Source organism: Diadema antillarum, unplaced genomic scaffold (genome assembly GCF_040938485.1).
Source record: "Diadema antillarum isolate AM-2024a unplaced genomic scaffold, OU_Dant_1.0 seq00000531_RagTag, whole genome shotgun sequence".
Taxonomy (NCBI): domain Eukaryota; kingdom Metazoa; phylum Echinodermata; class Echinoidea; order Diadematoida; family Diadematidae; genus Diadema; species Diadema antillarum.
Window position 1 is genome coordinate 1,552,114 of NW_027271482.1, and position 26,054 is coordinate 1,578,167.

Sequence of the window (26,054 nt, forward strand, 5' to 3'; positions counted from 1 at the left end):
ATGGCGACTGGTATGCCTCCGCCATAATGCATGATTCTCCTAATAGGTGTATAGTATAATGTCTTCATAATGTGTGATGACAGTTTCATATAACTGGCAAAATACTGAAATGACAAGCTTGTCACAAATGTGTTCAATGTTCACTTTCCTTGAACTAGGTTTGCTATATTGTCTAAGAGTACAGGTACATGTTTTGGGGGATTTGAGAATTTCTATTGACTTTTGACCCTTATGGGTAATTCCATGAAGTTGGGGCAGTGTCCATGTAGCATCGTGATATTTAAAAAATACATTTCAGCATAACTCAATATTAATTATGCTATACATTTACTGTTTGTAGGCTTTACATTTGCATTGAGGCCACACATTTTCCTGGAAATTTTGTGCCATTCAGACTCAATTTTGATGAAGTTATTAAACAATATGTAACAGTGTCCAGTAGCATCGTGACGTGTCCCTGTAGCATCGTGATATTTTAAAATTTGGTCCTAAGAGACAAATTATGGCAATTAGCTTGACCAAAATTTGATGCAATATGCATATTTACAAGATATGAATGAGATAGCTAAATATCTCAAATTTCCTGTACACAGTTTTAATTTTAAAAGAAAATCACAAAATGTATCATGATGCTTTGCGGTGTCCTTTTTTGTGACATTTGGTGGACACCGCGTAGCATAGTGACACATTGTGTAATTTTCTTGTAAAAGTAAAACTGTGGAAATAGTAGAGGCTACTATGTAATCCCGTGAGATTTTTGTGCCAAAATTGATTTTTTTTTTGGCTAACTTTGTCAATTTGGGGGTGCTGAATCCAAAAAACTTTGGTTCCATTTTTTCCGACGTCTTCAGCCGCCATTTTGAATTTCAAAATGGCCGCCATAGCAAACTGTATTCTTATCCATATCTCATTAAGTGAGCATTGCAGAAGCTTCAAATTTGGTGCAAAATGCATGGTTGTGATGTCAGACACTCTGGTTTATCTTTTTCTGATATTGTAGATTGTTTTGATACATTATGTAGGCTGCCATCTTGAATTTCAAAATGGCCGCCATAGCAAACAATATTTTGAACCATATCTCATACAGTGAGCATTGTAGAAGCTTCAAATTTGGTGCAAAATGCATGGTTGTGATGTCAAACACTCTGATATATAATTTTCTGATATTGTGGATTGTTTTGATACAATTAATAGGCTGCCATCTTGAAATTCAAAATGGCCGCCACAGCATTTCTACCCATATCTCATGTTGCAATTATTGTAGGAGCATCAAATTTTCAGTAATGTACATGCTTGTGGTGTCCAACGTTCCAGTACAGCTGTTTCCTACTGTGGATCATTAGATATGCCACCATCTTGAAATTCAAGATGGTGGCCATATAAAAACATATAATACTGTGGTAAGCGCCTTAGATGAATTTGCCAAAATTGTCCTAGTTAGACCGAATTCATTTTCAGGTCACACAGAACGACAGCCAGCTCTTGACTCAAAATGGCCGCCATAAATTCAGACTGTAAGGACGAGGTTCCAATGACGTCATCAAGTCATCCTGAGGGGCAAAAACTGCATATGGGGGGGGGGGGGGGTAGGGGAGGGGTCCTATACCATTTCCCATAAGTGTGGGCAAGCGTGTAAGCATTACATCCCACGTCCCACAATAGCCAGGTATATGTGGTTTGCGTACTGTGTGCTACAGCTATGCGCTAAACGTGATTTGTTTTTGCCTCTCAGGCAGTACATTATTTGGTGTCGTGGAACCTCGTTAATAGTTATACTCAATCCCAGTTATTAAATATCTGTACAAAACCAAGCATTGATACGATTAAAGGTGATCTTCAAAAACTTGATGCTGCCTCGAGAGAATGAAGACAAACAAGGAAAAGCCTCGCAATGGCAAGAATTGCCATGGTCACCCTACCAGGCATCCCATTCACAAGCTTGTTTGTTGACCACAAAATGAAACAACTCATCAGGAAGCTCATAATTGCTGGATGTGTTTCTGGAATAACATAGAATGAATACGGAATGTCAATGAGTAGGTTTTTTCCTGATTGCCCTGTGTAGGTCATCCTCGATTATCAAGACTTCCAAGATGCTTACCCCGTTTAGGACGGTTTGATTTTGCTACAATACGCATTTCCCATAGACACCTGCCAGAGTATACTCGGGACTCGTCCTCAATGGGTTACTGCTGTACCGCCAATGATTCTAAAACTACAAAGGAGCATGTAATAGCTCAGTTCTGTGGCACTTTGGATGCATCAAAATTCCTCAATGATTTAGAACACCATCACACAAGGGTAATCTCAAAAATTGTCACTGCATTGAAACTGATGAATATGGTGTTTGGCAATCAGGTTCAAGGAGGATATTCTAGAAAGAGATGAAAAGGGAAGTTTTCATGTTCTGTACTAAGAATTTGTATCTGAAAGAATGAAAAAATATATCTGGGCTAATATGAGAAAGGCCAGACATTCAGCTCTTGCAATTGAAATACACCATTTAAGATTGGATCAAAAGTCATTAAGCTTAAGAGGACCAATACTTTCTTATAACACTACGATACAATTATCGGACGTTACAAGTTCTACTGTTCTGAGTAATTCCACAATCACTCATCATCTCATAATTTTACGGCCTTCTCCTCATTCGCACTAACAAAGGTTCATTTTTCATACCCATGCCTTAGAAACCCACAAAACTGAGCCAAATAATCAGCCTGAAAGTTGAAATACTGATCAGTCAATTCCATCTGACACAGATACCACATCACGGAAAAAAAGAAACAAAGGGTTCATCAAAGATGCCATGGGAGCTGTCACCCGTCACAACGAGGATGCAGATATCCTCATTCCATTGCATGTATTAGATGCTACTTCAAGAGCAACAGGGAATTTCAGAGATATTGATGATTATTACGTATAGACACTGACATTTTCATTCTCCTAATAGATCTTTGCTTTACTTTTAATACTGCATCGCATGTTGTCTGCTCCATCACTGGAAATATAGATAAAAGTACAATTGACATTGTTGAGAGATTATGTTCTGCAAATTGTTGCGAAAAACAAAGCTCTGCTTGGTCATGCCTTTCATGGTGCAGGCTGAAGTTGAACATTTGAGGATCTCTCAAAGACCAGATGAATCAAGAATTCTCTAAGTCTCGAATCATGCAAAATGTGCAATGACACAGTCCATGCTTTCCAGAAGTTGGGCGTGGATGACTTCAACCTGGACAATCTCCCGCTTTGCTCTCGTATAGAGTCTTGATACAACACATCCAGAGAACAAATCTCGTAAACTTTCACAACCTAATTTGTGCCTCTACTTACAGGGGAATATAATATGGTAAACTATAGTTATTTTTCAGCGGATATGCATAAACTGTGCAATTAAGTGCTTTGAGCTTCCTACACCAACAGTAGCCACAGAATTCATTATCATGTTCATGTGGCACGAAATGCAAAAGCAATTGTTTCTGGAAGAATTTAGAACCAATTCTCAGAATTTAGAACCAATTCTCCCCATTGTACAGCCCTATACAAGTGCTGTGACTTCAAAAACACATGCAGGGAATGAGCCTTGAAGACATAAACTAAGTAAATATCCCATGAATTTTTAGTACACGGTTAATATTGTTCATTTAAACTCTACCACCAAATCGTCTTAATGGGGGCATTTAGTCATTCAGACAGTTATTGAGGCACTTTTTCCCATTCACAAGTTTTACCCAAATGCAAGCTCTTAAAGGAATGTTTCCCATGGCTGCCATTTTGCATTTCAACATGGCAGTGTACCGACTGGAAGCAGTCCCGTTTACGCAATAACACTTTATATTTACTAAAGTAATTGACTTACACATAGGTCCTACATGAAAGTGCTCCAGCATGCTTGAGTTTCCAGGGTAAAGATCTTACAGCACCAAATATGGGTTGAAATCCATCTTGAATTTCAAGAGTGGCAGCCAATGCGAATAATCCATTATTACAGAATGTATAATTATGTGTGTGTGTGTTTGTAAAAGAATGTACAATGTACACCACCATAAACATTGATATGCCGAAAAGTTGCTTGCCATTAGCTGAAAAGCAGTCATTTTGAATGAAAAAATGGCAGCCTCAAAAATGATCTGCAATTTTAGGGAGGGGATCAAAGTGCATCTGAATGTTCAACATCATGAGCCCGGTTTATACCCGAAATGTGAACTTTCTGTATTGGTTACAACATGAAATATGGGTCAAAATAAACATTCTGGTATGGCGGCCATTTTGAATTTCAAGATGGCCACCTATAATATCAAAGTGGACCATCATTTCAGAAAAAGATGTTTCAGAAAGTCTGATAGCATGTGCATGCTCTTTCCCCCAAATTAGAACCTATACACAATGCATATAATATGAGATATAGGCCCATTTACATTTGCTATGGTGGCCATTTTGAATTTCAAGATGGCCGCCAACCAAAATGATCCATCATTTAATACAAAAATGTGTATATTAGCATGTCTGACATCATAAGCATGCTTTTTGCCCCAAATTTATACTTTCCATGGTGCTTACAACCTGAGACACAGGTAAAAATACATTTAGCTATGGCGGCCATTTTGAATTTCAAGATGGCAGCCCTCAAATTGTATCAAAACAATATACAAGATCAGGAAATGATTGTATCTGAATGTCTGACATCATAAACATGCTTTTTGCGTCAAATTTGAACCTTCTATGATGCTCACATTATGAGAATTGGGTCAAAATACAGTTTTGCTATGGTGGCCATTTTGAAATCCAAAATGGCAGCTGGAGACGTGGTCGAAAAAAAATGGAATCAAAGTTTTTTGGATTCAGCACCCCCAAATTGACAAAGTTAGCTAAAAAAAAAAAAATCAATTTTGGCACGAAAATCTCACGGGGTCCAATATTTCGACATAGCAGACTATACTAAAAGGAGAGTTAAGATGTTTAGCTATCTGACTAATCTAGTAATTATGCATATTGTATCATATTTTTGTCAAGCTAATTGCATCAATTGTCTTTTAAGACCAGATTTTAACTATCGCGATGCTACATGGACACGTCACGATGCTACAGGACACCGTTACATATTGTTCTAATAACTTCATCAAAATTGAGTCTGAATGGCACAAAATTTCCAGGAACATGTATGGTGTCAATACAAATGTAAAGCCTATAAACAATATATGTATAGCATAATTAGTATTGAGTTATGCTAAAATGTCACACTTTGTGCCCCAACCTCACAAAATTACCCATAAGTTTATCCATTAGGTAATACATGTATTTATTAAGTTTAAAGAAAAAATTAAAAGAAAAATCCTGCAGGCACTGAATATATGAGCGAAATAGTGAAATTTTGAGGGGTAGACCTTGACCTTTGACCCATGACCCCTAAATTCCCTAAATAATCCCTGCCAGTCAGTACTTGCATATATGTACCAAGTTCCATGAAGATATCTTGAAACTTTTGCGAGATATGGAAAAAAAAGTTAATTTTTAACATTTTCACCTGACCTTTGACCTTTTGACCTGAAACTCTCTCTGGATAATCTTTATTCAGTAGTACATGTCTACACTAAGTTTCAAGAAAATACCTTCAGGCATTGCATAGATATGGGGGAAATAGCAAAATTTTTAGCATTTGACGTTGTTGTTTTGACCTTTGACCTCTGGCTAATTTCACTCAAAAACTTACCTATATATCCAATCATACATCATCCTTGGACTAAGTTCGGTGAAATTTGCTTATTCCAGTCTTGAGTTATTGCATAAACAGATAAATTCTTGGATTTGACCTTGATCTTTGACCTTTGACCTCTGGCCGATTTCACTCAAAAACTAATCAAGTAATTGCCCCGTCATATGTCATCCTTGGACCAAGTTTGGTGAAATTTGCTTGATCCAGTCTCGAATTATCGAGTAAACAGAAAAATTTTAGGATTTGAACTTGATCTTTGACCTTTGACCTCTGGCCAATTTCACTCAAAAACTAATCAAGTAAGTGCCCCATCATCTGTCATCCTTGGACCAAGTTTGGTGAAATTTGTTTTGATACAGTCTTGAGTTATCGTGTAAACGGATGCAATTTCATGATTTGACCTTGACCTTTGGCCTCTGGTCAATTTCACCCAAAAATCTAATCAAGCAATTGCCATATCATACTTTATACTTGGACCAAATTTGGTAAAATTCCACTCAATATTACTCCAGTTATTGCATATATCCCCCCCCCTCCCCCCCGTCTCCTTACTTATCAAACTATTCAATAAACATATTTAACCACATGATTGCTGCAGGCTATTATACACACTGAACCCCTGGGTGTTGAGGCATTTTTTCACTGAATCTTTTTCACATGAATCTTGCAGGGCAGAAGTAAACATACATTGTACAATGTATTCATTGCACCAAGCATGCTAACACCCCCCCCCCCCCACACACACACACATTCACAGTCTCAAACTGCATAAACGTTCATTTATGAATGAAAAGTAAAAATATGGCATGTCGAATGAACTTGTAACTGTACACAGCCTTTTATGTACAAATACACATTATTTATATCATATAGGCCTATATATGCATGTGTATGTATATCATTTCATGCCTTTCAAAATTAAAACGTTTGGCCAAGGTTATATTGCTAAAAAATTGAAATAATGAGGTATGTATGAAAACAAGGTCCATAAAAGAAGCCATCCTCACCTTGTGATACCTCAACAGATTCTTCACTGAGTTCAGTTTCCCTTCTATCATTTTTCTTATATTAACACATTGGTGTCTTGCATAACTACACCTTCCCATCATAATACATACTAAATTTGACCTTAATTGCTCGAATGATGTGGAAGTTATTCAATCCACAAGGTTTTGGTAAAATTATGGTTACCATGGCAAGGCTTGGTCCGACAAACACAAAAATTATGTGTTCCACATCTATGCCTCAAGGCCATAATGCCTACCAAATTTGATTTCAATTGCTTGAAAACTGTGGAAGTTGTTCTCTCCACAAGATTTCGAAGAAAATATGCGGTTACCATGGCAATGCTTTGTCAAGTACAAACACAAAGAGTGCCTTGCATAACTACACCTATAGATCATCACAGATACACCAATACTATGGAAGTTATTCAATCCACAAGGTTTTGGTAAAATTATGGTTACCATGGCAACGCATTGTCCGACAAACACAAAAAACATGTCTTGCACATCTACAATGTATACTTCAATATCATCATTTACCCTAAGTTTCATTTAAATAGCTTCAAAACTGTAGGAGGAGTTCGCGACGCAAGATTTTGCAATAGACCGATCGCCCGCCCGACCGCCTGCCCGACCAACATCACGGTGATTCCTATACCGGGTGTCCCAAAAAAAGCGGAATGGTGGATTTTCAGTACCTTGCGTTCTAAAAGTGAAAAATTTTTTGATATCATTAAAAAGAGCATCTTCCACAGAATACAATGATACCAAAATCATTAAATTTGGTTGAGTACTTTTTATTCTACGCCAATTTCTGTAAATGCAGTCATTTGCAAATTTCGCTGGATTTTTGCGACTTATGATATAATAATTTGGGTGCGACACGCGTTCCATACGGTGAATATTGTGTAAGCCCGTTGATCCATGTCAACAAAAGATACAGCTTTCACATTGGGCGCGCACACACACACACACACACGCACTGTTTTTTTTTTCCTGGCCCGCACCCATTGTCAAAGCTGTATCTTTTGTCGACATGATGGATCACTGAGCTTTTATGCGGAATATTCATCATATGGATCGCGTGTCGTGCCCAAATTATTATCTCATAATTTGAAAATGGCTGCATTTACAGAAATTGACCTAGAATAAAAAGTACTGAACCATAATTAATGATTTTGGTACCACTGTCTTCTGCGGAAGATGCTCTTTCTAATGATGTCAAAAAATATATCACTTTTAGAACGCAAGGTACTTAAAATCCACCGTTCCGCTTTTTTTGGGACACCCGGTATACCCCCTTCACATTATGTGTGGCAAGGGTATAACAACACCGACCTACCAACCCTCTTGGGTTTTGACAATTAAGGGCAAACAAACAAACTTTTTTTGGGGGGCCTAACAGCTTATAAGAGTATGTGGAATTACTCATGCACCATAAAATTTAGCGTCAGTGTTATACAAAACATGATGTCCATAATAACGTGCAAATATACATTAGGTAAAAATAAATTTATAGCAGAGCAACTCTATAACAGGTAACCAACTAAAACAGACATGAATCTTGCAGGGCAGAAGTAAACATACATTGTACAATGTATTCATTGCACCAAGCACGCTAACACCCCCCCCCCCCCCCCCCACACACACACATTCACAGTCTCAAACTGCATAAACGTTCATTTATGAATGATAAGTAAAAATATGGCATGTCGAATGAACTTGTAACTGTACACAGCCTTTTATGTACAAATACACATTATTTATATCATATAGGCCTATATATGCATGTGTATGTATATCATTTCATGCCTTTCAAAATTAAAACGTTTGGCCAAGGTTATATTGCTAAAAAATTGAAATAATGAGGTATGTATGAAAACAAGGTCCATAAAAGAAGCCATCCTCACCTTGTGATACCTCAACAGATTCTTCACTGAGTTCAGTTTCCCTTCTATCTTCAAAAGTTTCATCAAAATCCTTCTGCCCGTGACTGTAGGTCACCATTTTGACTTGAGAGGCTAGAAACTTTCACCTTGAAGACCAATTAAAATTCTCACAAATCACAGCTAAATCACTGGTTTTTTTTTTCTGAAATAGTGCCACCTGTTGCCCATAAATTTAATTCTGTTATTCAGGTGCTGTTCGCACTGTAGGGGCAGGAGCAGCAAGGCGCTGAGGCTTCAAATTACACAATATCATGAAGACTTAATATTACGTGGTCAGCTCACAGTGGAAAGTTGCCACGGATGTAATATTACGTGGTCCACAGCCAAGTGGTTAAAGCCAAAACATAGTTCTGGTACGCCTGCAAAATTGTCAAATTTCACTCCAAAATGTACAGGTATGCCTAAGAAATGTGTGGAGTAATGCTGTAATAACAAGATATTCGTTGGGTAATGACGAAAATATGAAATATTAACCAAAAATGTTAACATCTCAGAACTTACCTGATCGGGGTCAGGCTAACTCGGACTCGGGAACAGAAAAAGAACTTCCCTGAGAATCTCTATTGGGTTATACATGCATACACCAAGTTTGAAAAAAAAAATCTTGCTGGCATTGCATAAATATGAGGGAAATAGTAAAATTTTGAAGTGTTGCCCTTGACCTTTGACCCCTGACCTTTGACCCCATGAACCCCAAATTCCCTAGGTAATCACTGCCAGTCAGTACATGCATTATATACCATGTTCCATGAAAATACCTTGAACAATTTCCAAGATACAGAGAAAAAAAGTGAAATTATAATATTTTTACTTGACCTTTTGACCATTGACCTTTGACCTAATGACCCCAAACTTTCACCAGAGAATCTTAGTTGGGTAATACATGTATACACTAAGTTTCAAGAAAATATCATTAGGCATTGCATAGATATGGGGGAAATACTGAAATTTTCAGCATTTGACCTTGACCTCTTGACCTTGAGCATGTGTACCCAAAAGTTGATAGGCACAACTTCATCCCCTATTAAATACACACTTATACATGCCAAGTTTCATTCGGATACCTCAAAAGGTTTTTTAGTTACGCTGTCCACAAAATTTAGTACAGACGGACGGAAGGACGGACAGACAGAAGGACGAATAACCTGAAAACATAATGCCTCCGGCGCACCACTTCGTGGCGGAAGCATAAAAAAGTAGGAAACCTGAAGCCATCCCTGTAAATATAGCTTATTACTCCTAAGGCCCAAGTCACATATAAACACAGATCCTCAAGGATCTACACGGTGATCCGGGGAGATCGGGGGAGATCTGGGATAGTTTCGACCTTGATGAAGTGTCGACGAGCATTGATATGACTGTACACGAGGTATCAACACGGCAGCTACACGGGTAAGGCCGGAAGAGCGCGGCGTCTACATGGACAAACATGGCATCTACACGGATCAACATGGCAGCTAAATGGAAGCCACACGAACCATCCTGGATTTCTCTGCCAACACGGCAATCCCCAGATGACGCTGGATGTTTTTGACCTCCAAAAGTTGCTGTGTTGGCCTCCCGGATGTCCCTGGATCTACACGGACATACATGGATGTCCAAGGATGTCCAAGGTGTCAACACGGATCTCTCCCCGTATCCCCCCGGATCAGGTCCGGGGTGGTCCGGGGTGATCCGGGATGTCTTTGTGACTGGGGCATTTAAACAACTCATTTTGATGTTACAACTTGATAAGGATCACAATTCTAATAGGGCATGTGTATGCACAAATAACATAGACATTAGCTGTTATAAATGTTCGCAAGGGTTTAATTTTTGCAAATTTCTGGATTCACAGTCGAATCACAAGTTTAACAACACATAAAAATGTTGCAATGTGCTACAGTGCCTATAATAGTGTCGGTGTCAATTTGTGAAAACGACATCTCACGAAAATGTTTGTGCCCTCATCATTATTGAAAATTCTATACATGAAAACAAGGCAAAAAAAAATGGGTTTGTTTACCCTTCACGACCGACTGAAAATCACGGAAATTTCGGGTCTGATTTTTTTACTATTATCTTTTTTTAAACTCTTTCAAGTTGAACTTTTTTTCCATAAATCTCATTAAAGTTCATCTTCTATACATTTGTGAACAGTTTTAAACCCAAAATTATCCATTTTAAGCTGATGAAATAATGAAAAAAGTCTTAAAATGTCTTTTCATCACATTGTCCCGTTGTACAGCTGTAAATCATGTTGTACAGTTGTAAATGCATATTAAAGCCGCAGGGAGCCGCAGGCTATGATAGAATGCACTGCTAGCCAGCTTTCTGGCTCACGTGCGTGCACGCACGCGCACTAAATCCAATCAGTGCATGCATGTGCATAGCTAGCTACCATGGCAGCGCAACTGCCAAGATGGCTACTTTTGCAGTATCTGTAACCCGGATCCGTAACCAGCCGTCATTTTTGGCAGCAAAACTGTGTGGAGTTTGGTAGCCAGCATCGCACTGGAAGGCACTTTTTTAGAACTGTTTGCTAAATTCAACAGAGAAGACTGTTGTTTTAAGTGTTTGTCAGTTAGTGTTTCTGCCTCGCCCAACGCGCCCTGGCAAGACGTTAGTTTGAATGAATGGCTTGTAGTGTTGAGCGATATAAATTTGTGCCATAATCTGTTCAAAGTAAACTCCAAATCGAAGAATTGCCAGAAACGAATCATGCCACAAATGCACCGGAGATGCTAATGCAGTCCGCTAAATAAAACAGTAGATGCTAGTTCCAAAGGAAAAATGCGGACCCAGTTTAAAAAAACAAACAAAACAAAAACAAAAACAAAACAAAACAAAACAAAAACAAAAACAACTAGAATTATCACTGAAGGTGATTACTACCCCGCCCCTAGTGTTGCTTTATAGTATGTGATGTCATGAGGGCAATGACGTTTTGTGCACTTGTCGAATTGGAAACAGAATAATTTTAGTTTACTGTACAATTACAGAGTTGACACTAAGTATAAAACTTACAGCAAATGAAAACATGCTTTCCCCCAGCATCACGACACTTAAAGACCATCATACACACCAAATTTGACCTTCATAGCTTGAATGGTTTATTTTGATAAAAAAATGAGTGGTTACCATGGCAACACATTTTCCTTAAACTAACACATTGGTGTTTAGCAAAACTACACTTCTTGATCATGATACATACTAAATTTGACTTTAAAGGACAAGTTCACCTTCATTAACATAAGGATTGAGAGAATGTAGCAATATTAGTAGAGAACATCATTGAAAGTTCGAGGAAAATCTGACAATCCGTTCAAAAGTTATGAATTTTTGAAGTTTTTGTGCAGTCACCGCTGGATGAGAAGACTACTGCAGTGTATGATGTCACATGCGTACAATGATATAAGGAAAATATAAAGAGAATTTCACAAAATTTCATCTTTTGAAAAAAGTACGCTTTCCCTTGACTCGTTACTGACATGTGTTATGGGTAATATTATTCCCATTGCCTTTAGAAAGAGGCAAGTCAAATGCTCTTTTATTATGCGAAAAAAGTGAAAATATGTTGATTTTTTTAAACATTTTCTTAATACTGTTGTACTCATATGACATCACGAGCCTTAGTAGTCTCCTCATCCAGCGGTTCCAACACACAAATTTTAAAAATTCATAACTTTTGCATCGATTGTCCAATTTTCCTCAAACTTTCACTGATGTGTTCTACTAATATTGCTGCATTCTCTCAATCCTTATGTTTATGAAGGTGAACTTGTCCTTTAATTGCTTGAATGATGGAAAAGTAAATTCGATCTGCAAGGTTTTGGTAAAATTGTGGTTACCATGGCAATGGTTTGTGTGACAAACACAAAAATTATGTGTTCCACATCTATACCTCAGGGCCATAATGCCTACCAAATTTGGTTTCAATTGCTTGAAAACTGTGGAAGAAGTTCACGCCACAGGATTAAAAAAAAAACATGCATTTACCATGGCAACGCATTGTCCGATACAAATACAAAGGACATTTTGCAAAACTACACTTAAAGAGCATCATACACACCAAATTTCACCTTCATAGATTAAATGGTTCAATTTGATACAAAAATGAGTGGTTACCATGGCAACACATTTTTCTTATATTAACACATTGCTGTCTTGCATAACTACACCTTCCGATCATCATATATACTAAATATGACCTTAATTGCTCGAATGATGTGGAAGTTATTCAATCCACAAGGTTTTGGTAAAATTATGGTTACCATGGCAATGCTTGGTTCGACAAACACAAAAATTATGTGTTCCACATCTATGCCTCAAGGCCATAATGCCTACCAAATTTAATTTCAATTGCTTGAAAACTGTGGAAGTTGTTCACTCCACAAGATTTCTAAGAAAGTATGCGGTTACCATGGCAATGCTTTGTCAAGTACAAACACAAAGAGTGCCTTGCATAACTACACCTATAGATCATCATAGATACCAATTTTGACATTGATTGCTTAAATACTATGGAAGTTATTCAATCCACAAGGTTTTGGTAAAATTATGGTTACCATGGCAACGCATTGTCTGACAAACACAAAAAACATGTCTTGCACATCTATACTTCAATATCATCATTTACCCTAAGTTTCATTTAAATAGCTTCAAAACTGTAGGAGGAGTTCGCGACGCAAGATTTTGCAACAGACCGACCGCCCACCCGACCGCCCGCCCGACCGCCCGCCCGACCGCCCGCCCGCCCAACATCACGGTGATTTCTATACCCCCTTCACATTATGTGTGGCGGGGGTATAACAACACCGACCTACCAACCCTCTTGGGTTTTGACAATTAAGGGCAAACAAACAAACTTTTTTTTTGGCCTAACAGCTTATAAGAGTATGTGGAATTACTCATGCACCATAGAATTTAGCGTCAGTGTTATACAAAACATGATGTCCATAATAACATGCAAATATACATTAGGTAAAAATAAATTCATAGCAGAGCAACTCTATAACAAGTAACCAACTAAAACAGACATGAATCTTGCAGGGCAGAAGTAAACATACATTGTACAATGTATTCATTGCACCAAGCACGCTAACACCCCCCCACCCCCCCCCACACACACACACGCTAACACCCCCCTCTCCACACACACCCCCCCATAAGAAATCACTGATTCGATCAGAACCAGAAGACAATAGTTTACAGTAAATTACACTTTTGATTTTCACTCATACCTTCAAAAATATTTGGTATATGTATGCTTCTGTGATTTTCTTTGGAATATTGATGCGCTCTCTTGAAGTGAGTCAAAAGTCACAGACGGTCAATTCCAGTGAATGGACATGATACTCAGACAGTTTTTTGTAATTCAAACCATCATATATAGGGACAGTGATTTTCCGCGATCGTAGAAAACGGACGGAAAACGCGGAAACGGCCTTTTGAAACGGAAAAAATATTCCACACGGAAAATCACTTTTCAACAAAATGAAACACATAAAAGTAAAAATAAATCCAACAGAAGCTGTGAATTAATCATTATTACATGTCCACGATATTCACAGACTGCGGAAACTGAGTTTCTATTAAAGCCAAGTTGTGTTAGTTGCAAGTTCTGTTAGATCTAAGCGATGTCACGATTTCAATAACTGTCGAACACTTACTCAATCCAACACCAACAATCATAAACATGGAAGAAAGTCCATTTATATTCCAAAACACAATGTGTGTCTCGCCGAATAATGTGTGATGATAAAGCCAGTATTTTGGCAGTAAAAGTAGTAGTCCAGGCTAGAAGGCACCCAACCTTGTTTTTTGATATATACATTTTTTTTTAGATGGTTTCTTGTCAATTCGAGGGTGCTGATTCCAAATCCAATTGATGCCACTCGTCTAACCTTGAGCATTTTCGGCAAAATGCAAAAATCCAAAATGGCCGCCAGATATGCTAATTCGGCCGTGATAAACATAATAATGTGCATTATATGACAAATTATTCCACCAAACTTTGTACATCTCTGTTCCTAGAGTTACTCCATCTGCATTTGCAAGAGAATTTTAATTTCATATAGGTCAATTTAGTATTTAAAGCTCATTTTTTATTCAAAATGGCCGCCATTCCTATGCTTATGTACTATATGAATGGCAAAACATAATGCATGGAATATAGAACAAATTTACTGTATTTCCAGTCCCGTACCTACGCTGTCATAAAGTGTTGCATGTGTAATACAAATATGTTGGGTGTCACTTATAATATAGAGGGCCTACATGTATATTTGAGCATTTAATATTCATAAACCTTACTATGTTTAACACAATTTCTTGTCTATTTCATTTTGTCTCAACAGCGAATATAAGTTCACCAAACGTCTCGCACGAAATCAATATACCATCATATTCTACATGCAGGTTGAATATAAAAATGTAATACCAACACAATATATTAAGAAGCCTAGATGCATGGTATTTATCAAATAATGTTGAAAATGGAGGGGAAGCTAGAAAGTCAAGCTTTAATATACATTCCCCTAAAACCATTATAACAAAGTACAGAAAAATCCTACACAGGAAGTGCAGAGATACATAGTTGCAGACAAAAACATACCGGACATTAATGACACAACTAAAAACCCTTTACATTGTAGATTTTTTTCCAGCGAGGAGTTGGGGAGGGGGGGGGGGGCGAGTTTGAAATGGATCATAACCTCCATCACTTTGATATGATATAATTTAGAAGTACCTTCTTGATATTATAGAGCAAACTTGATTTTTTTCTTGAATTAAAACAACGACAAAAACTGGTGAAGGCATAAACGAAACTGTCTAAACACAATACCGTATTCATTAAACATCAACCAAGGAGCAATGTGAGACACCTCTTTCAGTTCTCTCACAGTTCCCAGGTGTTGATAATATACACTTTGACATCATGATCTCATTCAGTCTTTTCTTAAAACTAAAACTGTCATTTTTATTGTCTTTAAAGAATCCTTTAATTGGATGTTTGGCAGCAGGTGACATCAGCCCCAAATTTGCAGAATTCTCAGGCGAAAGATGCATATTAGTCCTGCAATTGTTTTAAATGCAACCACATCTGGTGATGTTCAGCACTTCCTCAGGGGTCAGAGGGCGATTATTCGCCATAGAAACAGAATGAAGACATGAAGACTTGCTTGATCACCACCAGTTGAAGCACTATGGCTTTGTTGCCAGGCCAGAGACAGTGTTGTAGGTAACTTAGATGGTGTCAGAGAAGACATCAGACCAGCATCTTCACCAACCGGTTTTGGGGTCAAAGCTTTCAAGTTACGGGAGGGAAATCTATAGGCTTGTGGGATTTCAGACGCATTGATGGCAGATTGTTCAAGGGGGCATTTCATGAAGCGTTTTGTCAGATCTTTTCTTTTTGACTAACTGTTATAAGCTACAAAAATCCTTGCATCTGATTAGTTGAGAGCAAATTTGTCAGACAAATTTGTCAGACAAAACGCTTCATGAAATGCCCCCATTCTATCGCGTTTGGAAGGTCAGGGTATGCGTTGACAGCACTGGTGACACTTGCCATCCTTTCCTTCCAGCGTGAGGGAGAGTGATCGAGTTCTAGTGAAGGAGGGTAGACTTCCTTAGCCTATGCTTGGAAGGCTTGCCACAGAGGGCTACCTTGAACAAAGCATTGGCAAGGTGGTTACTAAGATGGAAGGCATGAGTCGGATGATAATCTTATAAAGGTTGGGGCAAAGTCTCCAGAACGTGAAGAACTCCTCTATTGGCTTGAGATGGGTCAGTACTAGGCTCATGCCATCCAAGGACTTTCTATGAGATGCAAAGGCAAGATCATCTGGAAACTTCCTACGTGAAGGGAATGTTATGTCACCATGTATATGGTAAAAAGAGCTCTAGTGGAGTTTGTTTACAGCCACCATTAAGGAGGCCATCATTCAGAGTCCTAACACTGCTGGTCTGGTTACCTAGGTTAGAGCAATCCTGAATCTGCAAGTGCTCAGAGACTCCAACCCCAAGTACCTTCTGATCTGGAGATTCTCCCGCCTGAAACCCCTAGCAAATGGGAGACTCCAACTTGATGTGCGCGAAGTTCCCTGCGGCCGCGGGGTCCAGGGCCCACTTGAGTTCTGGAATCTCTGATAAGGTTCTTAATGTTCTCTTGTGCTATCTAAGGCTTATTTTTCAACATATACGAACACACAAAGTAAGAAATCATTTCAAGTGGGAGACACAGAGCCAGGGCAGGAGAAATTAAATCTCAAGAGGGAGAACGGGAGATTTTGCAAAACGGGGCCGGGAGATCTCCCGTCGAAAGCTGGAGAGTTGGAGTCTCTGAGTGCTGAAGATTAAAGACAAGCAGTCTGAAGTTGTTATAACACTGCTTTCAGAATGAGGCAGCACTGTACAGATCTCAGAGTCTCTCTTGACATCATACGCAAACACATTCACTCAGAAAAATAAAATGGTGGTAGAATTCATCTACCATTATATAGTTCATCTGGGTTAACATGAAAAACTTTTGGGCATTGTTTTCATTTCAGATATTTAGCAACAGGAAGTGAGGTGGTCCCTTTTTTCCACTTTCCCCTTCCTCATGTTCTCTCTCGGGTGAGGGGACTGAAAAGTTTGTATAATATCGCTTTTAGATAATGTAGAACAGGACAGGTAATTGGAAATCTCATTGTGTCATCATTTAGGATTCAGTCTTTTAATTCAGTAAATCATCGTGAATATTATGATATTGAACACTCAAGGCAAGTATGTATCAAATTGTTCATGTCTAATAATTCCTGATAAACGATCTTGATGTTGGCGTCAATTCAAGCTTTGGTGGGTTTTTCCAGATTTCTTGGGAAAAATTGAGATTGAGGTAGCAAATCTGGATATTCGCATCAAGGAATAAAACAGCTTTTGTTAGTAAAATTGATAACACACAAATTGATAAACAGTGTACCTGGGTGACAGAAAAAAAAGGAAATTTGTTTTTTTCCATGTACACTTTGCCGCTCATATTGTGCTGGGGTATATGAGTGGCTTCCATTTTGAAATTTTGTATTAAGAAGAATATAATAAACCTAAAAACAACACATTTTCTATTTGTCTACTTGTTTGTTGGCTTGTTTTGCTAGTGGCACTCATCAGATTTGCATGGCACATGCAAAATTTGATAAAAGCGTAGGTATGTGACTGAAAATTCGTCTTCTGTTTCTATGCATATTTTTTACCTTTCATATAGTACATGAGTATAGGAGTGGCGGCCATTTTGGATTGAAAATAAGCTTAAAATACTAAATGTACCTCTTCAAATGAAAAATTTCTTGCAAGTGCAAGTAGAATTACTCAAGGAACAAAAATTTAAAAAACTTTGATGGAATAATTGGTCATTAAATTGACATAACTCGGATTATCATGGCCAAATTAGCATATCTGGCGGCCATTTTGGATTTTTGCATTTTGCCGAAAATGCTCAAGGTTACGCGAGTGGCATCAATCGGATTTGAAATCAGCACCCTCGAATTGACAAGAAACCATCAAAAAACATTGTATATATCAAAAAACAAGGTTAGGTGCACTTTCTATGGAGCCTAGCCTGGACTATAGTGGCAACAGAAGAAACTGTCTAACTGTCTAACTGTTTTCTGCTCGCGGTAAGCTGTCAGCAGGTGAGTGGAGTGGTGACTTGCTATGCCTGCCTGCTCCACATGTATCGTGTGTAGAGCACAGCACACAATGCATGATTCAGGAGAGTAAGAGTGAACTCCAAGTTCATGCAGAAAAAAGAAAAATCCCACGATGCCAAGGTGCCATGCCAGACTGGGTGGGGTGGAGAGAGAGAGAGACCAATCAACAGAAGAAACCGCGCGTACTGGCGCATTCTTGGAGGTGATGAACTGTCTGGGGTGTTGGAGATGAACAGGGAAAGGGGCTGTTCCCAGGCCCTCTCTCCAGTCGAGAAATTGACACGCGCGCGCAAATTCTTCTGCCAACCAGCCAGCTGTCGGAATGTGCTTTGAAGTTACATGGCAGCCTGGCGTGGCTGGCATGAATGGGTGTTGAGTTTCAATCAATATCTACTGTTGTTTTATACTTGTATTTGAACATGTCGTTTCACCTGACAGAAACACGGAAATCAGGAAGGTGTAGGGGAGAGGTTTTTGTTGTGTTGCAATGTGTGTGTGTTTTCCTCATTTTTTTTTTTTTTTTGGGGGGGGGGGGGGACCGAGGCCAGAATGGGGAAAGATTAGAGTGAAATGAGTGCTAGTTTCTTGTCTGGATTATTGACTGAAGAAAGATAAATTGATTGTTCCTTTAGTGCTGAAATTTTTTATCTGTTTAGACCTTCTGAAGGAATAAAAAGACTTGACTAGACAGTAGTACACTGTAAGTCACTTGACTAGCAAGTCAAGAAAGAGGACATAATGATAGTTGTTGATACTGCAGGCCAGGCTTTGACAGTGATACACAAATATGTACTGTCCCACGGCATGATTAACTGGATTACAATGTATTGACTGAAGAAAAATTTCGGTAGATTGATCGTTCTTTTAGTGCTGAAGTTTTTATCAACACTGCTTATTAAACTGATCATGTATTCTGTTTGCATCTTCTAAGAGAATAAAAACACTTGACTAGCATAAAGTCACTAGCTGAGACTCAGAGACTTATTTCACTTTGTATATTTTTTTTTCTTATTTGTAGACAGCAGTGTAAACAGTCGTGTAAATAGAAGTGTAAACAGCCCTCTTTATCATCGTCATAATTAACCTTGCAGATTTACACATTATGCAATACTCTTCGACATTATCACTGTGGCAACCTAAACCGCCATTTGGCAACCTAAAAAACTCTATAGGTTGCCCGGCTGGCAACCAAGGAAAAAAGTTAAGTGAGAGCCCTGTGCACGTTTTGACAGTCGAAATAAATGAATTGTAATACTGATGTTTCATTTCATTTGTCTTCATGGGTGTGTGGTAGAGAGGTTGGAAATCATCAGGTATACACTATGCATAACATGTATGAATGTATACACGATTACACAGGTACACAAACTTCAAATAGCAATCATTTAATTTTTGTTCATTTTTGCATGCAAATACATGTAAACGGAATTTGCATTTTTTGTATGTACAATTCATATTGGAAAACGGAATTTCCGTTTTTTCACAATGTTGAAACGGAATTCATGATTTTCTGAAACGGAAAATCACTGCCCCTATATATAGCGGAATTGGCTGTCTCCAAAAGCTTTTTACTGAGTTTATTTAAGTATCAGTAACATACATAAAATTTTATGGAAATCTATTGAGTGGTTGTCGAGAAAATGCACTTTTTGCAAGTATAATGGACATGACACTAAACAGACAAGGCATTTTGACCTACCTATGGGCAATTCCATGGTAACTGATGTTACGCGGAAGGATTTTCATGAAATTGTCTACGTTGTAGTTTTGTGAATGAAAGTACGTGGGGCTTGTAATTAGCATTGATGAATGAGTTCATGAGAATGAAGAAACAGGTGGAAAGTTTTTCTCTCAAACTGCATTTCTTATCACATAGCAAGTGGAAATGTGTCGGTAACTGACGTTACGGAAAAAGGACATGGGAAATTATGGTGTATATTTAAATGGAAATATCTCATGTCCCTGACTTCTAACATTTATGTGTTTAATATGGCAATATACCTAGGTTCTTAGGAACAGGTGTACAAAATAATGTGCACTTTAGATATTTCCTTTTAGCACCATGCCAATTTCAGTGAAGGCATGACGGTTACTGACGTTACGCTTACATTTGCCATAGGGTTTACACATGCAAAATCATGATTGGGAATAATTTTGTAATATTTTATAATTCTGACCTTTCAGAGTGATTTGTTTGATATGGAATCATACCTTGGTTCATCAATTACAAATACCCAAATGAAATGAAACATTACTGTAAACGTCAATATTTTCGCGCGATTAATTTTTCGCGCTGAGCGGCTCGAAAACATATTCGCGGGTTCTTAAATTCGCGCTCGGTAGCGGGTTAATACACAGTCGCTGTTTTCATCCAGCGATGCCAGCGTACGATAAGCGACGTAGCGAGCGGTGCGAGTGCAAGTACAAGCGCTCGACGTACAGTATATACCAAAAGAAACTTTGCGTTAATCAACATTAACGTTTCATTAACGCAAGCGGTTTCACCTGAATCGTTAGTAACGCAAAGTAACGATCGGGAAAATTAACGTTTGTAGTAACGATGAGTAACGATGAGTAACGATGAGTAACGATCCCTCACGCAAATTAACGATGTTTCGTTAAAATTAACGATAGGTAACGCAAGAACTCACACGAGATTTTGGTTTTGTAACGAGACCTGGTGAAAGGACGACGTAGCCCCTGCCGAGTGTAGCGATTTAGCGGAGTCTTTTCGCGAATCGAATCACGATTTCGCGAATGTTTTATTTGCGACCGGCGTCACCAAAAACGCACGCCGGGCCACCAAAAAAAGCCGTATGTTTGCCTTCAGTTTTGAAAATGAACAGCGGTAACTATCGGCTTCGTTCAGGCCTCGAATTAACCGACAGCCACCGACGGCCATGGCCGTCGGTGCCCCTCTCGTTGGCCGCAATGCCTTTTGTTTTTTGATCAAAGTTACGGCCAAAAAAAAATGTGCCCTTTTTCTTGAGGCCGTGGTGCCCTTTTAGAATGAAAGTTATTATTCATGACGTATGATATGCCCTTTCTCAAAGTCTCTTTAATAAGCTTGAACAACTTTCCTGATCTCAAATATCATACCTTCAGTTCACTCGCGTCCCGATGTATCTGATTCAAACTCAAAGTATCTTTCCGAGATGTACGAGACGACGTGTACGTACATGTACATACCATGTACGCCCGACCGGCTTTTACCGTCCCGACTGCCTCCGCAGCGCAGCGGCCGCGAGTACGAGTATGTACTAGCTAGGCAGCGCATATTCAGATAGAGTAGAGTGAACTCCAAGTTCACCAAGAAAAAAGAAAAATCCCACGATGCCAAGGGGTGCCAGACTGAGGAATGGGGAGGGATGGAGAGAGAGAGAGAGAGAGACCAATCAACAGAAGAAACCGCGCGTACTGGCGCATTCTTGGAGGTCATGAACTGTCTGTCACAGACTAATCATAGCAATCTACACGCGCACGCAAATTCCTTTGCCTTGTGGTTTTGCCAGCCAGCTGTCGGAATGTGCTTTGAAGTTTCATGGCAGCCTGGCCTGGCTGGCCTGAGAGGGTGTCGAGTTTCAATCAATACCTACTGTTGTTTTATTCCTGTTTTAAAAAATGTTGTTTCACCTGATAGAAACGCGGAGATCGGGAATGTGTTACAGCTGTAGGGAAGAGGTTTTTGTTGTGTGTTGCACTTTGTGTGTGTGTGTGTGTGTGTGTTTGTTTTTCTCGGTTTGTTTTTCTTCTTTCTTTTTTCATAAACACCAAACATGCCCTTTCCAATGTGGCCTTGGTGCCCCTCTGACTGGCCTCTTGGAAAAAGTGCCCTTTTCTAAATGGCCTTGCCCCTCCAAAATCCTATTTCGAGGCCTGTAAAGCTGCTAGATTAAATGTCAGATGTTTGCTCTTAATTTTGGAAATGAATAACGGTAATATTCGACTCTGTATTATACAAAAATAAATGTCGGATGTTTGCTCATACTTTTGGAAATGAGTAATGGTAAGATTCAGCTCCGTACGGTGCTGAAATTAATGTCAGATATTTGATTTTGCGTTCGGAAATGAATAGGGATAAAATACGGCTCCGGAAGATGCTGAAATAAATGTCGAATGTTTGCTTTGACGGTCGGATATAAATGATAATGAATTTCAACTCCGTATACGATGATAAAATAAATGCCGGAAGTTTACTTTTACGTTCGAAAGTAAATAATAATAATATTTAGCTCTGGAATATGCTAAAGTAAATGTCGAATTATCCCTTTGGCGTTCGGAAATGAATAACAATAATAATAAACTTCGTACAACGACGAGATAAATGTTGGATGTTTGCTTTTACTTTCGAAAGTGAATAGCAATAACATTCGGCTCCAGAAGATGCTGAAATAAATGTCAGATGATTGTTTTTACGTTCGGAAGTGAATAACAGTAATATTTTGCTCCATACGATGCTAAATAACTGTCGGATGTTTGCTTTTAAATTTCGAAATGAATAACAGTAACATTTAAATGCGTTTGATGGTGAAGTTAATGTTTGCTTTGACGTTCGGAAATGAATAACAATAGTATTCAACTCCGTCCGATGATAAATAAATGTCTGATGTTTACTTTTATGTTCGAAAGTAAATAGCAATAACAATCAGCTCCGGAAGATGCTAAAATAAATGTTGAATGTTTGCTTTGGCGTTCGGAAATGAATAACAATAGTATTCAACTCAGTATGATGATGAAATAATTGCTGGATCTTCGCTTTTACGTTCAAAAGTAAATGGCAATAACATTCAGCTCCGGAAGATACTAAAATATATGTCGAATGATCCCTTTGACGTTCGGAAATGAATAACAGTGATATTCAGCTCCGTACGACGATGAAATGCCGAATGTTCGCTTTTACGTTCGAAAGTAAATAGTGCTCAATAACATTCGGCTTCGGAAGATGCCAAAATAAATGTCAGATGATTGCTTGAACGTTCGGAAGTGACAAGCAGTAACATTCTGCTCCATAATTAAGATGCTAAAATAAATATCAGACATTTGCTATAGATTTAACATTTCGAAATGAATAACAATAACATTCAGTTGTGTTTGATGGTAAATGTAATGTCGGATGACGTTTGAATGTGAAAAACAGTATAACATTCGGCTCCGTACGATGCTGAAATATGTCAGATAATTCATTTCACTTTCGGAAGTGGACAGCAGTAACATTCGGCTCCTTCGATCATAAAGTAAATGTCGGGTGTTTGCTTTTGAATTTGGAGATGAATAACGGTAATATTCTGCTCCGTACGATGCTAAAATAAGTAACAGATTGTTGCTTGTACATTATGGAAATTATAAACGGTATCAATCGGCTCAGTTAGATGATAAAATAAAGAGCGGATGTTTGCTTTCACGTTCGGAAATGAATAAGGATGATATTCAGGTCCGTAAGATGATAGAATGAATGTCGGTTGCTTGGTTTTACATTCCGGAAGGTGTTAAAATACTTATAAATGTTGAATGATTGCTTGAATTTCCACCAGAAATAAATAACGGTAATTTTTTGGCTCTTTACGATGCTAAAACAAATGTCAGATGTTTACAATGTCTGCAAATGCTCCCACTTTCTCATTTCAAACGTAAATTTTGACCAATTTAATAGGCATCAACTTTCATAATAATCTATAAGCCTATTTGCGAAATCTTAGAACTCAGAATAACGGTATAAGATGATTAAATTTTCTCCTTATTTTAGACGTGGGTACCTGTATCACTTCAGTAATACTCGATATTTATTTTTCTATGTTTAGTAGGACCGATAGTTTTGCTTGTTTTTTTTTTTCTTTTCGGGCCACCAAAAAATAAAAATCAATCATTTTGGTGGCCCGATCGGGCCACCGAAATAAAAGTTAGTGTGGAGCCCTGGCCTTTTGTGGATAAAGTGTCTTGCTTAAAGGCAAATATCGGGCTTCGAGGGGATTGAAACCGCGAACCCGTACCATGGCTAATTGATTCAGATTTTACTTAAGTACATGTACTTGAAGGTCAACTTTAGATAGACTTTTTTTTTTTTTGCGATACAGCTGGGGCTCCATGCGCATTCATTTACAACAACAGTATAATCGGAAGACGAGCAGAAAGAATGTCAGCACCAGGAGTAATCGCACCGGGCCGAAAGGGGAAAAGGAAAAGTATATCCTGAATCTATACCCCCCACATCGACAAGAAGACAAATGAAAAAAAAGAAAGAAAAGAAAATGAATGGACCCACATGACGCATAATTTTGGTAAATCTGCGGGATATTCGTTATTTCATTTTGCTGTGTTCAAACTATACACCAGTATAGCTTTTCGAGTGTGATCTTAATGCGTATGAATGTTCTATGGACTTTAAGTTTATAATGCGAAAGAGGGTAACTATATAACAATCAACGACATTGATAACGCCAAACAATAGGAAATTTCAGAGTGCAAGAAAAATAAGACGTCCCGGAAATACGCCAGACATCATAATTGCTTTTTTTGTTCCTTTCTAGCTCCACAGCATCACCTAGGAAATCGATTTGACCAAGAACAAAAGCGCGTCCCTCTTTTCTTCCTGGGCAATTACCCCGGACCCTTCCCCTGGCCCTAATCCTAACCATAACCCAAACTCCTCACCCTAAACCTAACCCTAATCTTTACTCTAACCTTACCATTAACCAGTATTTAGCGGGGGAGGGGGGGGGGGGGGGGGGTAATTGCCCTCTGGGGTTAATTGCCCGGATTAGGTTGCAACACACAACAAAAACCTCTTCCCTGGCCCTACACCTTCCCGATCTCCGTGTGTTGTCAGGTGAAACGACATGTTCAAATACAAGAATAAAACAACAGTAGGTATTGATTGAAACTCGACACCCATTCATGCAAGCCAGGCCAGGCTGAAATGTAACTTCAAAGCACATTCCGACAGCTGGCTGGCAAAACCACATGGCAAAGGAATTTGCGCGCGCGTGTGGATTGCTCAATAAAATTGGAGGGCCTGGGAGCGGGAAAACAAGGGTGATTGCTGAGTAGTCTGTGAGTTATCAAAAGCAGACCTTTCGAACAATTGCAAACGTCATGATACTATTTTGTCTTCCTTTTGGACTGAAGAAAAAAATCACAAAGACGAGTTGAGTACACGTTGTATCACAATTTTTTACATAGCCGTGCAAAACGATTACTACACTCATGTTATGACAAGAAGAATCAATATTCCAAGACAAATACAAAGCAGCCTTGGGTACTGACGGTGACAAGAAACGCCACGCATTCACAATGCACGTTGGGGAGCAACAGGGAGGTGGGAAGAGACTCGTCCCGCCCACAGAACTCTCAAGAGTTCTGTGGTCCCGCCTCCCTGGGAGCAACATGGAGTTAGCTGGGAGGGGTGATCCTGGAGTTTGTGAGAATTTCCCGATACTCCGTGACAACAGGGAGGTGGAAGAGAGACACTCCACCTCCCTGGTGACAACACGATTGTGACGATCTCAAAGCATGGACCCTACCACGCCCAGCAAATCTGCGTGCTACTTCTCAAAAATTTGAAGGAACTTTGTCTCTGATCTGTTGAGTTGTTTTTGCTGAATATCAGGAACTTTTCATGCCTGACGTTCAAATGGATGGTTGCCAAAAATTTCATAATCTATAAATCTCTCAGTAATTTATTTTAGGCTGTTGATGCTGCCGTAAAAACATTAGAAAT

At 38.8% G+C, this 26,054-nt stretch overlaps 1 protein-coding gene across 1 annotated transcript in view; it reads right to left on the reverse strand.

The window, feature by feature from the left end:
• LOC139734526 (wee1-like protein kinase 2) overlaps positions 1 to 26,054 on the reverse strand; it is a 233,965-nt gene that overhangs the window by 91,666 nt on the left and 116,245 nt on the right. The gene's annotated exons all lie outside the window — the stretch shown is intronic.